Source organism: Onthophagus taurus, chromosome 1, assembly GCF_036711975.1.
Source record: "Onthophagus taurus isolate NC chromosome 1, IU_Otau_3.0, whole genome shotgun sequence".
NCBI lineage: Eukaryota > Metazoa > Arthropoda > Insecta > Coleoptera > Scarabaeidae > Onthophagus > Onthophagus taurus.
Window position 1 is genome coordinate 31467447 of NC_091966.1, and position 12471 is coordinate 31479917.

At 33.8% G+C, this 12471-nt stretch overlaps 1 protein-coding gene across 1 annotated transcript in view; it reads left to right on the plus strand.

Annotated features, from left to right (window-relative positions):
- Positions 1 to 2167: 2167 nt before the first annotated feature.
- The window catches only part of LOC111417618 (Anion exchanger 2), a 101820-nt gene continuing 91516 nt past the window's right edge, over positions 2168 to 12471 (plus strand). Inside the window, exon 1 of the mRNA XM_023049952.2 lies at positions 2168 to 2426. The gene's annotated coding sequence lies outside the window, so the exon portion shown is untranslated. The remainder of the gene's footprint in view (positions 2427 to 12471) is intronic.

A 12471-nucleotide genomic window follows, 5' to 3' on the forward strand; every position in this document is an offset into this window, starting at 1 on the left:
TTGGAACAAAGAAATTCCAGGTTGGACGATGTGATGATTATAACATAGAAGATAATAAGCTTTATTATTTATTAACTTTATTGTGATATGAACAATCTGTTTATTAACAAAAAAGAGATATTGAAGGAAACAATGCTAAATACATACAAATTAGAATGTAGACCAATACTTACGTTTGAATGGAAGACTTGGCTATAGATAAGATCAGGAACGTCGATTTAAGAAAGGATGTAAATAACGAGACAGGGGAAATAAGTTTGTCAAGCAATAACGCAAAAGCGGAGGAAGAGGGGAAGGTCGACATAAACCTAGGATGGCGTAATACGAAGCATAATGAAGAATAATGTGAAATAAATGAATATATGACTCGTCAACCAATTGTATGGAATCCTCTTCTATACCTAATAATTGCATTTGATGTCTACATGATTGGACCATTATCTTGGTTCTGTTTACATTGACCTGCAAACCTAAAGTCCTAGCCACCAATTTAATCTCCTTATATCTAGACTTCCTTTATTCCTATCAGGGATAGAGATATAAATACAATGTCATCGGCGTATATCACACTGCCTCATGACATATTCCAAGACCAGATTGAATACTGATGATGCAAGACTGTCTCCCTGTTTCAATCCCGGACTACTTATAAAACTATCTGTAACCTATTTTTTTTTGAATTTATCTTGATTGACAGTCTCACTCATTACATTACATAAATTATATATCGGGTAGGGGGACCAACCAACCTTGCACCTCGACCTCAATGATATATTGTACACCAATATATAACATTATCAAATTTCACCGTGCAGTCCAATGCTCTTAACGAACATTAATGCATTGCTCAGTGAAAAGTCATTCAGATCCTTTGGGGAGATAAACTGCGACCGAAAAATGGAGAATCTGATACGATTAACAGCAGGGCTAAAACATGCTCAACCGTTTCCTCGTCCTCCGCACATAGTCGGCATTCAACATCGTCGGCTAAGCCCAACAAGTCGAGGTGTGTCTTTAATCGGCAGTGCCCAGTAAAGACACCCATTAGAACTTTAATTCTGCTACGAACAAGTCCTAAAATATTGCCGGGTTTGACAGTGGTGATGTTGATAAACAACTTAGCGTGTCTCATTCCAGGAGACCTGATTTGGCCATCGCAAATGATATACCAACTGCTGGCACTGGCCCCACAAACGCTGTAGCGCTGCCCAGAGTGACCTGGGACCCAGATCAAAGAAACTCTGTTGTCACAACTAAGTATGTTTAAAGTTCTTTTACAGTCATTAACCAGAGCCGACACCAGACCCGTCTGGAAAGCGGCTTGACTGTCCGAAATCGTACTGTCATGTTCTTCATTCTAGCACCCATGTCAATAGCAAATACTTCCGTGTAGAATTCAGTACAGTACTTACCCAGGCTGTAAACTTACTTAATCCGATGTGTCTGGCAGTATACTCCTGCCTCGACCCCTTCCGGCGTTTTTGATCCATCTGCGAACATGAAAATATCTGCCTGAACCAGAGAAATTTCGTTTTCGATCTAGGACTGCCGTTCAGGCAGTACAATCTGGTATCGAGCGTTAATCACTGGGTCAAATCTGACGGCATTGATAGCAAAATATCAGTGCTCATAGTGTTTTCTGCAGCCCATTCGTAGGACATGTCGGAGCAGTTTTGAACATATTGCTTAAATCTATAAATGGTAGTTCTGGCCATTTTCCCTATATGCAAACGCAAAGGAGATAGGCCAAGCTGAACATCCATTGCTAGTTGGCGTTGTGCTTATCGCACCAGAGATTTCCAATCCAGCTACTGGTATAGAATCATCCAAATCCTAAATTTCTATTCTATTTATAATCTATTAACACAGAATCATATTCAAAGTTTTTTGTTTGTAATTAAATGTTAGAGATTTTATTAATTCAGTTTTATAATTATGGTACAAATTGAGTAATCCGCTATGAGTAACAGATCACAGAATTCCTGCATTATATTATCGTTGAGATTATACATAACGTGACATTTCTACATCTCATTTCGAAATTGATTTAATATAGGCAACTTATTAAACACCCCATAATACAACAAAACGTACAAACACTAGAACTGTGAAAAGTTTCTTTTTATAACCAGTTCTTCTTTATGTTTGCCAGATGGCGATACTCGTACACTTTTAAAGTTAAAAATCTAAACATTACCCGTAAACGGTGTTTATGTTTACGTTTGTGAATTTCTTTTAAATTACAGAAGGAGTTTTGTTTACACCTTATTTTTCTGCAGACGCGTGCTTTGTTCGTTACTTTGGTCTATTGAAGAACAGTGCGGTGTGTTAAATCCTCTGTGATTGACGTGTCTCCACTCCACGTGCTTTTTATTTAACGGAAATACCTACAGACATTACTCTTTCAACACGTGCTCATTTCAAAGGTATGTCAAAAGATTTTTTTTTATGTTGGAATGAAAATTAAGCAAGAACAAAGATGAATAGATAAAAAGAAAAATCCATTTATAAATTTTTATGTTGTTTAATTTGATTACCATTCGTTTTGCCGGGTTTATTACTATTCTTTTTTATAGCCCGGTATATTGATAAACATTGGCACCATCTCAATATCATTATTACGAAATCTACAGGGTGAATCAAAAATATATCATTACCATCAAAAAATATAATAATTATTATTTTATTTAAGTACCCAAAAGTGATTTCAGTCACTTTTTATAAATTAATTCGTAAATAATTTTGTTATTTTCCATTCAGATTTTATCAAATTTAGACACAAAAAAAAAGTGAAAGGAAAAAACTTTTATGATCGGTCGTAAATAAATATCGTTCTAATTTTAGTTCGTTTGCGAATTAAGAATGAGGTATTGACCGTAAATTACGCAAAACGTATTTGTGGTCTTGATTTATGATGTTCGTAGGTCGGCAAATCGTCGAAATTCCTCAAAAATAATTTCTGCTGATACCGAAACCTCATAAAACAATAAAATGACTATGTAGAAATGTAAAAGATCAAAAAGATTTATTCGTATTAAAAAAAATTTTATGACGTCATTGTATTAAGTCACGTGATTTTAATAATTATTGAACGTCAAAAAAGGCAAAAATTGACTTTCACATTTACTACTTTTTGATTGATATCATCGAAAAGTAATAATTTAGTTATAAAGGGGTTTTCCTTGAACGATACAAGAAACTAGGATAACTATAAAGGGGGGAACGCACTACCATTACCATGCCCATGCCCATACACGACGTCTAAAGCACGTGACTGTGGATTACTCAGAGTCATGTGAGAGAAACGTTACGCAACCGTAGACATTTCGGAGACCAACCGGATAATGGATCCTTCGAGAAAGCAAAGGCAAATATCGATCGTTAATGGTTATGTAACTTAATAAGGATGTTTATTATTTTTTGCCTTCTTTTACTTCCTCAGATTTTAAGAATTATTTATAACTAAAAGGTTAAGGTTAATCAGTTATTTTTGTACATTTTAAAATATGTTGTTTTGATGGGTTTGTTTGAGAATTAGATTTGAGATAGACTTATCATATTTATTTTAAATGATATACAGGTACTCCAGTCAAATCGCACTATTTAAAATTGAAGACCTTGCAGCAACAACGAGTCAGCTCTATTTCACAACAATAAGTCTTTTGCAATTAGTTTTTTTTCTATTAGGTATAATCAAAGTTTCACACGGATTATAATCATTTTTAGCAGAATTAAACTTTCAAAAATTTGTTTACCATTAATATTGTATTAAAAAAAACTACTTTGTTAGTATTTTATAGATGTTGATACACATTTACAAAACAAATAATTTATTTAAACAGTAATTCATTTGCGTCATCGTCAGTCATATCAATGTCATCGTGATTTTCCACCACACTATCATAAAGATCTGGAAATAAATCATTTTCGGGTACATACTATTGTTTAATTTTTGAAATTTTAATGGCATTGGTGTAGAATATGCAGCTGCTGAAGGTTCTAAAGGGACGTGTCCATTAGTTCTTGCTATTTGGAAATCCTTAAGAATCAGCACACTAGCAGATATTGAACATTGGCTTCTTTTTGGTTCACTGCTGTAAGATATTACTCTGAGTTTTGATATAGCAAATTTCTCCTTTTCCTTATTAGACGTTGTTTTCACCAGACAGAAAACTGTGGCCAGGCTCAGGAAGACGATGAGCTATTTTTTCATTCTGCCAAATTAGACCAATGAATAAATAATGAACACCAAATGAATAAATAACAAACAAGAGAAAAGTTTTTATTTTGCGCATCACAACTGTCGGAAAATAAATACAGTGTTTCAACATTTTTATCCAGTATGTTTGTAATAAAGTGATGAAAAAACTTATTGATTCATTTGGTGTTTTTTTACCTTGAGCTTCATGATACACACAAAAATATGACTTTCCAAACTTCCCTGAATATATGCAGAAATTAAACATCTAGAGTTGTCTTAAGTAGAACGCATCGCCGGTAGGAACTTTAGGCAGTGGAGCATTCTATTGAAAATCAAACGAAAGTGTGTCAACTATACGATAATTTCTCGCCAAAGTCCGCTTAATTTTTAGGTTATCATAAAAAACTTGGCATTTTGATCGTCGGTTCACTCCTTATGTTTAATCTTATTTTCTAGTGTATCACAAGTTTGACACGTGTTACTTCTAGGGTGGCCAAAAGAATAGCTTTTGAAGTTTGATTTAAAATATCTATAAAATAAATCGTAAGAGACCATAGGCTTAATACTCAAGGTGCCTTGTTCGTTTTTTTGTTTAGTTTTTGTCACTATGTACTGCAGGTTTATATGTCTTCAAGTATAGCTCATACAGGAGCCTTGTTGTTGCTATAATTTAAAGGTAGAGGCAGCTCCATTTAACATTGCCGTACCAGGATTCCATTTGGTTGGTGCCGAAAAGGTGATATTAAAATCACTTTTTATAACACAACCAATTTTATAAAAGGAACCTATAATGTTATACAAGACTACATGTTTTGTACTGACATAACAAAAGTGATATTGACTCAAATGTGTAGTTGTTACTCACTACTTAAGTAAGAGTTACTGAGTTACTAGTAACAGTTACTTAAGGTTGGTTTTGTTACCTTAATATGCAAGTGTTGTTGCCAATTATTATTACAGCCAATAAACATTAATTTACAATAAATCAAAATTTTTTTCAATTTCTTCAATACGATAAATGGTGCGTTTCCCTGTGCAGTCATAAATGGGACTTAACTAAAACAGAAAAATCCGCAACGTCAGTAGTTTTTGGCCAAAAACGTGTTTATGCAAACGCGCGATCGTGTTATTCACAATTAGAAAGAGCAGAAAATTTTCGATATGATAGATATGGTTCTACAGTTTTCTCCTGGTCATATAAGAAAGATATCGACTCGAACAAGGTTTAAAAGTGGATAAAACGTGTGAATTTTGTAGTTTTTGACTAAAGCGGGCTTGAAGTTTGGTAAATTTGAGCTCTTTTAAGTACAGAGCGGTGTTGTTCATTTTTTATTGATCTTACAATTAGTATCAACTTATCGGCAGACGAAAACCCGGTTTTAGATAGAGATAGAATCATGCTTTCAAATAGTGCATTATTTTTCATTATCTCCAAAAAGTTTAGTTAGTTGGCAATAATTATCATATTCAATACACTTGATAGTTAAGTTAACATGATTAATTGGACTAGTGAACAACATGATTTTGCTGTTACTGCTTTTTTAGAAAAAAGTTATGTGCAAGAACAACGCGAATTTCGCCGACATTTTAATTACTGCCATTTCTGTTTGGACTCTTAACTTAAAAACAGTGGGCCAAACAAAAAAAGGCGGTAGTGTAAGAACTGTTAGGACTCCCGAGAATATAGAGACTGTACGAGTAGCAATTGCAAAAGGTCCTCATGATCTGCAGGGCGTCATAGCATTGCTCTAGGACTTTCAACTTGACCAGTAATAAGAATTTTACATAATGATTTACACCTACATTCGAATACTCATTTCCAACCAGATAGAGCAACTTGTCACACAGCTAAGGTGACTACATTGACTACACCTCATCAGTAAAAATGGGAATATTCATTGGCCCCACCGATCGCTCATCCTCCTTGATATCACAAGTCTAAGGTGTATGAGGTACGCCCGGCAACAATACAAGATTTAAAAGTGCGGATTCAAGATGAAATTGGTGCAATAACACCAGCGATACTACGACGTGTCAGTGATAATTTCCGTGAAAGACTTGAAGTAATATTCAAAAAATGACATTTTTTTGCTTTATATAAAATTTCATCTTTTCTCCTAACGTTTGTTGCAAAAGAAATTAATTTCATCAAATTTTAAAGGAATATTAAAAACGGATTTTGTATTTCTAAAGAAAACTTTAACATAATAATGTGTAACTACATCTTCATTTAGTATGCATGCACCAATGTTTTTAGGTACCTCCAAATAGGAAAATCGATAGGGTTTAAATCGGGTAATCGAGGAGCTCTCATATATGATTACTTGCTCGATCAATTTACCGATTTGGAAAATTATTATTTAAGCGTTTTTAATTAAATTTTTATAACTTTCTACGCACTAGTGGCTAAAAATACGGACCAAATGTTCATTGTAATTCTGTATTATGTAGCTTCTCGAGAAGTTAGATGCGTCCATAAAATGTAATTTGAAAATGTTAGGTTTTCGAAATGTCCATTCATAACCCAATGAGTAAAGGTCGTTGTAGAAAATCATACAGCAACAGAAATTGTTATGTTGTATATGGTATGGTTAGAGTAGCTCTTTTATGATTTTGCATACTGTGTATACATGTCTAGGGTAGGCTATGACTACTAAAGTTTTTATTAAAAACTTTGGAGAGAGTTCATCGGTGAAACTCTGTTTTCAGAAACCACTCAAAAAAAAGTGACCGCTGTATGTAACGAAAGACAACGTATTGTAGCTGCAATGTCCGGAGCCTCAAAAAAAGAAGTCTTTTCAAAAATTTTGAGGTGTAACACTTTTTAAAGGAGCATATAGTGTTTATATATTTAAACTTGTCCGACCTTGGCCGGGTCCTCTTTGATCTCTCTTTCTTATGGTTGAGCATGCATAATCTCCCTCGGTATATGTATTTGGTGGTCACTCCACACGGTCCCATTGCAAAAGCACGATCTTAATTCTAGTCATGCCATCTGGTTCCTCGTATTTTCTTAATATTTTGTATAATTCAAAGTTGTATCTGGGTTGCCATGTTCCGTTCTCAAACATCCCTTTGAAAATTGTGCGAAGGATTTTCTCCTCGAAGATGAGCAGGAGGTTGGGGTCTTGCCTACTAATTGTTCATGTCTCCGCACTATATTTTCGTACTGTGCAAGGCATTATAGCACTTGTTGCCTAGCGTTTTCTCATTTCTGCGCTACTGTTATTCTTCGAGTTCACGCTAGAAACAAGATACACGTAAGTTTCTCACCACTTCACATTTCTCAGTGCTGATTGCAAGATTCTTTCCGAGATCATGAATGAGGTAGAATAGGTGAATGGTGTAGGTTTTGTGTTCATTTATTTGTAGGTCATAGCTTTTGGCTGAACCCATCAGTGCTGTATACGTTCCTACCATCTCGTCAGAGTACTGTCATACGACGATGTCAACGCCGTCTGTGTGAGCGTGCACTCGTTAGCATTTCCCACCGTTTTTTCCAGGTTTACGTTGAACGTTGTACCGTCATGAATTAAATCTGCTTTTATTGGCATTATACAGAGTGCAACACAAATCTGGAAACACCTAATTTACTCCTAAAGGGTAGCCAAAATTTAGGATATGCCAACTTAGAAATACGGAGATTTCAGATTTATCATTCGCAATGTTGCCAGACATTGAGTATGATTACACCAAATTTCAAATTTTTCTGAATTTGACAGTTGAGAACTTTTCCTTGTGAGACGAATTTTTGCTTCTGAGGTCGCAATTCTAGCTTTTTGCTCAGCTATATGTTCATCATCTTTCGGCTCGTACTCGTAGCTATTTCTGCCAAGTTTTATACGTGAATTCTCTTCGTTTAAAAGTCCATGCGGCTATTTATCTAATTCAGCAATTTTAACTATTTGGCAATCAGCAAGTATTTTTAAAATAATTTTTCGAATTAACTTGTTCAGATTCTCATTATAATTTTGCGTAAAGCCACAAGGTCCAGATAAGTAGGCATGATAGTTGACAAAACATCACTTGGCAATAAAGCATAATCGTATTTGAATGATAATAAGGTGTTTATTGCTGAAACACCCTTATAATCAATACAAGCATTCCTTCTTGTACATATTATACTAACCTTTCTGGATTCACACTACTGAGTTTAGTAGCCTTAATGTTTGGCCATAATGAATGTTTGGCCAGATCAGTTTTGTTTGCTACAGTCAATTAGTAACAGGTTAAATAATGTTGGGTGAGGTCAGTATTTTTTTGAAATGTCAATCATCCCAAGAAAAAAAGTTGGCTGAGGGTCAGTTTTGTTTGCTACTGTCAATTAGTTTCAGGTTAAAGAATGTTGAATAAGGTTAGTTTTGTTCTTCTAAAAACCCTTCTACTAATATGGTGTTTGAAAATTATAGCAGAGTAGTACAGATTGCTTTGCCGAATATTTCAATGTTAGTTGTGATGATGTAATAAAACATACAAAAATAAACATTTTACAAAATAACGAGATGAACCTGGAAAGAAAATTTCTTTGTATTGCAAGGGATTTCTTAAATTAAATTGCTTTATAGAAGTAAAAATTAAAAACACAAATTTTTACGAAATTTTATAGCTTACAATCTTATCTACCAAAAATGTTATAACCGATAAGTTAATTTGAACTTAAAATAACACACTATAAAACAATGCTACTATGAATTTTATTTTTATCTTGTGTTTATGATTCCACCTAATTTTCAATTTAAACACATTCTAGTTAATGGTGTACATTGAATTTAATCCTTTGTATTAATCATTGTATTCATTGCATTCGTAATACAATCAACAATTACTTGTTTGCGTCAACTTTGATGTTTTCCAGCAAATTTTTCTTACATCTACATATTCCACGAACAATTAAGGACTATTATTGTTTATTTTAAATGTTATGAAATCAACGACACTTGCGTTGTTTGTAAGTATCGTCAATTGAAAACGTAACGTACCCGGCTCTGTCAATTGAACGAAACCATTAAATTCGAACTCGGCGGATAACAAAACCAACTGTCCTAAACCAATTGATTTATGTCACATATTAAGCCCGTTGTGAGCTTATCTAACGGTTACCATTGAAAAATAAAATACCGAGGTCGGTGTAAATAAGAATTTTTTTTATTTTTTTATTGACTACTCCAATTTCCAATGCTAATCGACAAAACTGGGATTAATTTCATTCTGATGTATCGTTTTATAAGCGGCATTTTCTGGTTTATTTTTGACACGTTCTCCCGACATGACAAATCATTTTATTGCTTTAAATAACCCTTTGTTTCGTTTTAAATAGCCTCAACCAGTAAACATTTTAGTATAATAACGGTAGCTTTAAATTAATTTTTAATAAGTAGTAATTTATCATCAAGGATATAATGGTTTATTGATGTAATTATGATAACGATCGAGAAATGTGTGTCGCAAAAACATAAATAGTTAAGAAAACCCTTTAAATTATTTAAATATCCAATATTATACGCAAGTTGTTTTAATTTTTAACGATGCCATTGTAAGTCAATAGAATTTAATATGTGACAATGGCTACAGCAAACAAGACAATTATTCGATCAATTAGGTCAATATCAAAAGTGTAATGTAGTGTAAAGTTTAATCAACCATTTCAAATAAGAAATCTAACTTTTATAGAGTGATTGAAATGTATTATGGTGTCAAATGAAGCATCCATATAGAATAAAATCATTATAAATGTTTTTGACATAATAAAAATAAGAATTTTGTTTTTAAATGTTGTAGAAATTTTATTTGATTTTGATATCACTCTGTAAACTAATACTGTTTATCCGGCTTTTTCAATTGCATCCCAATCGTTGCGTTTTTATTTCCATATTATTATTGTTATTATTTTTCTGTTTTGCTAGTTTTTGTTTTCGTTGTTTTTTATATGTAGTATCCAAAACACATATTATTTTAATCCGTGTGATTATTAATTGATGTATTGTGTATTCATCTTGCTTTCCTCTAATATACTTTAATAGTTTATTATTATCATTAAGAAAAATTTCTTAATTAATCTGTAAAAATATAAGAAAAACATCCTTAACCTAGTTTAAGTGTTCATCAACGATTAATATCTCACGTTTAAGCTAAAGTTCCGATTTTTAGAAGTTCAATAACGACTTCATTTGATGAACTGCTTCTTCTACATGTCATCGAGATGATAATAAACTTAATCGTGACAAAATGAGGTTGAAATTTTGCTTAAGACTTTCATCAGATGTGTTAAGTACAGTCGTTTTGAGTAATCTACTGGTTTCAAGCATGGTTCAACGATCAATTTGTAAGGATGAAAAAACTGGACTAAATGCAAAAAAGGTCTTACTGAGCGATTACTATACCCTGCTCACCGAACAGATGCAGTCATTTGACATTAGATTATTATTAGAACAATTCTATTCAATTTTTGTGTATATTTGTCGGACGAGCTGTAATTTCAAATTATGTTTCTGTCACACCACAATTAACTTTCTGAATGACTTATTCCAAATAAGTGGTTTCAAACTGTATCTAGCAAATGTACGTTGGCATGAATTATTATAATTTGGTCAGTTTCCTTTGATAAGTTACTATTTCATATGATTGGATCAACACATTCTCTGGAACTGACATAAGATCCCGAACTATTCTGGTCGATTCACTAATTTTTTGTTATTCTATATAAATTAAAATTACTACCTTATAGGGATGTAATTGTTGGGTTTTATATAGGGTTTCTATTAGTGATTTTTCGTTTCTCATTTTTCTTCACCGAGACATCAATGTATCGGACAGCGTTAGTTTTAGTGTAGAGATAATAGCCACACCTTGGAAAAGGTATAATAACAAGGGGACCATAACTTCCCCTAAAATAGATTAAATCAAAGTAACTTGAAAACTGTAAATAGCTGTAAAAGAAAAGACATGAATTTGACACTGTTCGGCTGATAAAATCGGGCTCTTGTTTTGCAGCTTTCCTAATCCCATCTATTTTTATAGGTTGCGATGGGTGTGGTTGAATAAAATGTCTTAAGTTGGGAGATTATTACTAAAATTAAGTTAAGTTGTGCTTAGGTTTCGAATTGGATTTTGAAAACATTAAGTTTATGTCGTTATGGTATTATATTATATAGGGTAAGGTGGGGAAGAAGATGGATTTTAGAAATTATTGAGTACTATTTGGTAGGATTGAGTTGAGTAGAGTTGGTAGGGTTGGCTTATGTTGAATAGAATGGCTTGAATCACGTTAGTCCTGCTGTGTTAACATTTGAAAAAGAATTCAACGCCTAGTCTGGTATTTCTAAATTTAAAATGTCCTGGAATCGTTTTGTTTTAATCAAGTTTAAGTATTTCAAGGTGATGAAGTTGGAGTTGATATCATTAAACAATTTGTACAAGTCTGCCAAGTACGCAATATCATTCTTTGATGTGATAAGGTTGTCGTGCAATTCTGTGTCTTTGTTTTCCAAAAACACTATCACAGTGTTAAAAGGATAAATTGAGTTTAGATTAGGTTGATGTAGAGTTGGATTATATATGGGAAGGGGTGAGGAAGGAGTTGGTTTCAATTTTAGAAATTATTGAGAAGCATTGGGTGTAGTGGGCAACACATAGTGGTGGCTTTGGAGGATTGGAGATGATAGATCATGTTGATAACGGCAGCAAATGAGATAACACATGAAGTAACGTGTGAAGTAACGCAGAGTTAACTCTTACGCTCGGTACTCTGTAACATATATTATTATGCAGTCGTTCGATTAGAGATGGAAGACGGCGAACGATCTGGCTATCATGGTTAAGGGCAAATACACGACACAACTAGCAGATAGAGCGACACCTACCGTTAATAGAGTGGTACAGAATTTGAAGCCAATGAGTTTTGAAGGCCTACAAGATGGAAGTGGTGCTACTTTAAAGTAGGGGGAAACTGCGTGACATGAACGTGAAGGTCTGCGGCACAATGGTAACTAGCACCCACGTAGTCAAGTAGCTAGGCGTCTAGCTAGACCGACATATGAGAATAACCCGATTTATTCATTATTTATTTCGGATGTACAAAAATGGCTGTTTAGACATTGGTGTGAGGTGGATCACTTTCCGACCCAAGCTCATTGATACTGTAATGAGGATGCTTGGCTAAAAGATCTTGCTATGGAGAGAACGCATACATAGTAATTTTGCTGTGATAACTGGCAAAGCTTCCAGGTGCGACGATAGCGTGAAGAGCGAGGAATTAGGAGCAGGAGAGAAAA